Raw genomic sequence first — 6,743 nt, 5'->3', positions numbered from 1 at the left:
CACTTGAAATTATTTAATGGGATATAGTTTGCCACGTGACCCATCGACATGATTTTTTTCGTAAGGTTATGATGTTTAGTTTCAAAAATATGAATTTTTTATTAAAAATCACCTTTTTCATTCTATCTGCCGAACAAAGCGGTCGATCCCGAGGACCAAACGAAGAAAAGTAGGTAATTTTATTCTCTTTCAAATGCATTGTAGCTGAATTGTTTGTAACAATGGGATGATTGAAAAAAACGCAAAATAGTGTTTTTCTAAAATCCAAAAATGACTTAAATAAAAATAGTTGAGAAGATAAAAAATAATTGTTTTTCCCGAATTCAGAATCCAAAAATAGATATGCATGTCCAATTTTGTTGATATTGATGGAGTAGTTCCAGAAATATTACGGTATACATATATACACACACACCTCCATACGAACAAATTCTAAAAACACTTGAATTGAACTTTTAACACGCCATAAAGTATTTTCTAGAAGTTTTGACGGAACTGAACATTTTACTATTACAAAGCTTCCTCTAGGAGGAAGCAACAAAGACATATTTCTTACCTATCACGGATTCCCAAATCGTAAACGATGACGCTCTCCCACCCCTCATTTCCTTCACGCACTTCAGAACTTCGGAGAACCCTTCGAACCCGCGAACGAGTATAACCGAAGACCGAGGTCCACGATGTCCGTGAAAAAAATTAGGAATCAACAATTGTATCCTGCGTTTTTTTTCTGAAGCCTGTGATGACACAGACTGCAGAGAAAATTGCAAGTGTGTCGTCACCGCTGTTGGCGATGCTATTGGTCATCCAGATAGATAGAATACTTGGGAAAGTCCGGACCTGAAACATGAAAGATGAAATGTTATGCTGATATAGCAATGCCGAATATATAATCTACTTGATTTTTGGATGGATATGTAATCGCCTGCTGAATGCAGCGATTACACGTTCACATAGAATGCGTTTTACTATAAATTAGAACGAAGTTTTCTGATAAGTGCACATGTAACTCATTTTTATCAGTTTTCGATTTATTACTTAAAAAATAACTGGTTAAATACACTTGAAATTTTAATGGGATATAGTTTGATACGTGATCCATTGGCATGATTTTTTCGTTAGGTTATGATGTTTAGTTTCAAAGATTTGAATTTTTTTTTTTAATAATTTTTTTCATTTTAAGCGGTTGATCCCGATAACCAAACGAGGAAGAGAAGGTAATTTTATTCTCTTTCAAATGCATTATAGCTGAATTGTTTGTAGCAATGGGCTGATTGAAAAAACGCAAAATATTGTTTTTCAAAAATCAAAAAACGTCCATAAAAAAAGTAAAAAAATAACTGTTTTTCCCGAATTTAGAATCCAAAAATAGTGATGCATGTCAAATTTTATTAATGTTGACGGAGTAGTTCCAGAAATACTACGATATACATACATACACACATACATCCATACAGACATTTTCTAAAAACACTTAATCTGAATTTCTAACACACCAAAAAGTATTTTCTAGAAGTTTTAACGAAACTCAAAATTTTACTATTACAAAGCTTCCTCTAGGGGGAAGCAAAATTAAAGAAGATTTGTTATAACGCGTGCATGAAATTGAAAGCGCAGACACGCAATTTTCATTCCAGCGCAGAAACGCACAGGACGGCTCTGCAACAATGCAAACACTATACGTATATATCAAGCCCTTCCGGAGTTGCGCGCCACCCTCGGCCGCACGTGCGTATATGATTTTTCATTAAAGTGTCCCCGCGCCGGAGATGTACTGCCGCCAGCGGCGGCACATTGAATGCCGCTGCAGTCCCAGAAGTGCGAGCCTCGCCTCGGGCCCCGAATATATCTATATATACGTGTGCCCGCGATATTGCCGGCTTGATATATCGCGCGCGCTTTCTCGTCGCATCCCATGAGCGCGATAAAGACGCCATTATAATGTGTGTCGCGCGCGCGCGAGAGAGAGAGAGAGAGAGAGAGAGAGGGCAGACTTTGGATGAAGTGCGCGCATTGTTCGCTTATATAAGGAGGGGTGACTTAATCCTTTTGCGGTTAGCGTTTTAGAGGCGGAAGTGTGATCCGTTACGTTTTTTTCCTCAAATGCTATTTCATGCAAATACTTCATAAGATAGAACAATATTTTTCTATGAAAATTTTGGTAAAATATCTGGGTTCGCAGTAAAAGCGATGAAGAATGTTTTTGGTATGATGGCCTTATGTGAAACAAGTCCTCAAAAGCGATCGAATTTGTCCACAATATCAAAACTAGGTTCGTATAAGAGCCAAACTACACACAATACAGGGTTATAATCCCTCTGAAAAAAAAAATTGCTTAGAACTTCTAGAAGCTATACGCTCACTGTATTCAAAAGTAAAATTGAGCTACGAATCAACAAAATGTAGTGATAGTAAAAAATTACTCTGTGTCGCATCCTCGAATTTGTCAAAAAATTACTCTACACTTTTAGAGCAAACAAACAAGATCACACATTACAAACATCCCCCTATGATGTTAATACTCGCATCAAATAATTCCGTAATAAAATGTCAAGCTTACGTCGGCCGACAGCCCGAGAGATACCCAAGGCAGATAAGAAATTCTCCCACAACAACAAGCTATCGAGAGAGAAAAAAGCCCCTTGGTACACACAACACGATGCCAAGAAGCATCGCCCCGCGACATAACTTAGCTCGGCGTCGTTTCACCGATCGCGCGGTTCCCATAGTTCGCTCTAATCCCGAAATTATAATACTAAAGCGCTGGCGAAAAAGCGCCGGCCGAAAAACCGGGAACGAATTAGCTTATCGCTAGTTGCGCGATAATCCTATGCAGGGGCAGGGGGCGGGGGTGCGAGCATATTTCGTAATCCTGCGCAAGGGGTGCGCGCAAGGATTATACGACTATCGCGGAAATCCTCGTGTATGTGTGCCACGAATATGTATATATATATCTCGATGAGACATCGCTTCGCACGGGACTTATGTGCCGCCTTTAATGGACTCTACTTGCGAGTGACATCCCTCGTGTGCGTGAGTTTGTTTGAGAGACTGGTGGTGCGGTGTATGACGAGCTAATCGATGCGGTTTTGCGCTTCAAATCGGAGCTTCTCGTTTTTTCCGAGGGTGAGAGGGTGAGAGGCAGGAAAAGTTTGCCGCTACTGCGACCTTTAGTTTCGCCTCGTTGGAGGATCAAAGGATTTCGATGCTTATCGAGCCCGCTGCTCTCTTGTTCTTACGCTGAGACTGAATTATTAATGTGAGAAAAATATTGTGTGGTACGGAATTGATTGTAGAGCGTTCGAAGATTCGATAACCGACAATTTGTAAAATTATAAGTTATGACTTTTATATCAATAGTTCTTTCATTAAAAGGTCATGGCCTATTTGTTAGGGATAATTCACCCCTGGTAGAAATGGCCCTAAGAACTGGTCATTTATTAGGTACTAACTAGGTTAAATCCTAAGAACTGGCCAGTTACTAGCCTGTTCTTAGACTCATTTCTACCAGGGACTTGGTTTATGTAAACGATTTTTTTAATTTACATATTTCGATGTCACGTCAGAATTTTCGAAGGGCACTCTACAATTATTCCACCGAATAAATAGATACATTTTTTTACTACTTTCACCTTAGTCCAACTATCCATGGTTTGACCTCTCATCACCAATGATTAGAGATTAGGCTGGATTTCTCGAGCAAAATATCTTGTTGGAGTTATACAAAAAGCTCCTGACATCGTCCCCCTACGCGTCGTCATAAACAAAATTCTCCTATAACCTTGTTACCATAAATTCCCTCCGAAAGGCACAAATCCGCGACGTCCTTAAAGATCCATCTCGTACCCCTTCAGCGAAAATAAAGTAAACCATGCGGCCCTCGTAAAAAATGCGTAAAAACATCCGGATGAAAAAAAGCCATCAAACTCCCCGCACAACTGTAAAATAAAAAAAAACCCACTCATACCGCACACTCAGGAGCTCCTAGCCTCTTCCGCCTCTCTCTTACTCGGCAACGAAAAAAGGAAGGAAAAATAAAAGGTGCGCTCGCCGCTGCAGCAGTCTAGTTCAGCGGTGCGCAGACTTTAACTTAATTAATGAGATTTTAAAAATGTGATGGCGATTTCAATCTAACGCGGCTAACTTGAGCTCGGAGGGTAATTCTATTAGGCAGTGGCGTAGCATCGTAAAGGGTTGAAAGAGAGAACAAGCGAGAGAAACAGAGTGTAAGAGAGAGAGAGAGAGAGAGAGAGAGAGAGAGAGAGAGAAAGAGAGAGAGAGAGAGAGAGGAGGAGGATAGTGCAAGCGAGAAGGAAGGCTTGTACAGCCCCCTGGGGCACCCTCACGCTAACTGGTTGGTATCTCTCTCTCCCTCTCTCTCTCTCTCTCTCTCTACTAGCGCTAGCACCACTACTACTACTGCTGTTCCGCAGGCGTTCCAGAACCTTTTACGATTCCGCCTTAATTTATGTATCATCCGAGAGTTAAGTAATTTCTCCTGCCGAATTACTTTGCCGAGAGCGGAGGAGCAACTTTCCACCGGTTCATCCTGTATCTTCTTCCTCCATCTCTCGCGCGAGTAGCTCCTCTACTCGTTATACTGCCCGCGAGCAGCCATTGATCCTTCGACGTATATTAACTGACGGAAATTCGGAGAGAACGCGCACACATCTGCGATTTCATTTTTTTTTATTCGCTTACGTTAACTCCAGCTTCTGTAATGAGGGACGGCGTACTTACATCATTGAGTTTTACTTCGCAACAAGGATTGTCTTACACAATCCATGAGATTCAAACGAAAATATCACAAGCTTAAAATCGTGATATTTGTTTTCTTTTCACATAGACGGCGCTGGTCGGCGTGACTAATTAAAAGGCCCAAAGCGAAACTTCGCTGCAAACTCGAAGGTCGAAGCTCGAGTTTAAATCTGTTTCGGTGTAGTTTCCACGCGAGGCGATGCCTTAGTAACTCCCTCGTCGGCCGTTTTGAGCGCGAACCTAGCGGCTGCCCGGGGCTCACTGTATTACAAGTCTAATATGTCTCTTTTCCCGCGCTGAATACTTAACCCTTCAATTAGTTTTATTGTTATTTCATAAAAAATACAATAACACTTAGATCGCAGAAAAACAACAGTTCATTTTGCTTTATAATAACCTGCGCATTTATATTAACACGCGTCAAAATTCGGAACACGAACGTTTCCCCACACGAAGCGGATGTACACGTCATTACGTGTACACACATCGCTGACTATCCAACCGAAAAAAGAAGCCGAAAATTCGCAGGCAGGACATGTGGCGAACGGCATGTATTATAATACGAACACAACAGAGGAGAGAGAAACGCGTCCGAGGGTCAAAGGGCCGGCCATTCATAATTGCGGGCGCGTCTTGCGCGAGCAGAAAGAGTCGAGGGCCCTGCGGAGCGTGCGTGTATGTGCCCAGCAAATTGCCAGGTAATATATTAAGCCGACGCGAGAGCGAGCGCAAATTATGGGCGATATCCGGGCGGGACGCGTCGCGTTGAGCGAGAGAGACGATACCAGACGACTCGTTGTATACCTATAGCGATATACCTATACACGAGTTGACCAGATGCTAGCTCGAGAGAGTGAGATGGGGAATGAACAAAGTGTTGAAGGATGCATTGTTTGTTTAGTTTGTCGGAGAACAACGGCTGCTGATCGTCGTACTTGAGTCATCAGTGTAGAGGTACAGCGTGTTAAATGATTCGAAAAGATACTCGCTTGCGCCTTCACAAAACGTTGCATAATTTCCAAACTTTGGCTTATAAATCAGCAGAATATGTGGATCGTCACTTCAACTATTTAGAACCACACACATCTCGAGTACGCGGTCGAATCTTAAAAACGAAAGCTGCAGCGGCAAAAAGCAGCGGAAGAGCAGGGCGATCGATCAGCGGTTCTGTGGCTTTTTCGGGGCGCAAGAGTCGATAGTCCACATATGGGACCTCATAAATATAGACACGTTGCTTACAGACTCTCGTGATGTATCTGTCGGGGTTTTTTTCGGGCGAATTTTCGATCGTGGCGCAAAAGCTTTTTCAACGTCAGAAGCACGCAGCTGCCGACAGAGCAGAAAACACAAGGCACAGGTACGCGCGGCCGGGTGTGAATTTACAACGATTTAAAAGAAGACAACACGAGCGACTCTTTTGTGCGCGATTATACGCAATAGAGGGAGAGGGCATAAATCACTTTTATCCAAGCCGTCGATCGTTTCGGAATTCGAGAGGAGAGCGGTTATCGTAATGACCGCTTGCGAGCTAAATGTTTACGGCGCGCGCGAGCCGATTCGAGAGATCTTTATTGGCGCACAGGTGAAATAATTTTGTCGCCCGATCGAGCCTGTCGGCGACCGTTTGCCCCGCGCGACGGCTCAATTTCGTTCTTTGCAGGAAACGCGATTATTAATTCCGTATTAAATAATTCTGACCGGTGTTAAGTGCTTCGTCATATACCTCGATCACTGTTAGTTCGCTGTACACGTGGGGCGGCGTTGCAAACTTGTTTGGACAACAAAAAAGTATATACGATGTTTTGCAGCGTAAACCGGGAAATTCGGAGCAAATTCTATTTTACGATTCTGGAATATCCCCATAAAGATTATTTATCGAGCCCACGCAGACGAGGGACGTATAAAAAAAACTCGTCGTTAATTGTTATCGATACCCCGTCGAACGTCAGGTTGATGCCAGTCGTAAAATCGATCCACCCCTGTCT

Source organism: Nasonia vitripennis, chromosome 5 (assembly GCF_009193385.2).
Source record: "Nasonia vitripennis strain AsymCx chromosome 5, Nvit_psr_1.1, whole genome shotgun sequence".
NCBI classification, from domain to species: domain Eukaryota; kingdom Metazoa; phylum Arthropoda; class Insecta; order Hymenoptera; family Pteromalidae; genus Nasonia; species Nasonia vitripennis.
Note: the sequence above shows the minus strand (reverse complement) of the source record.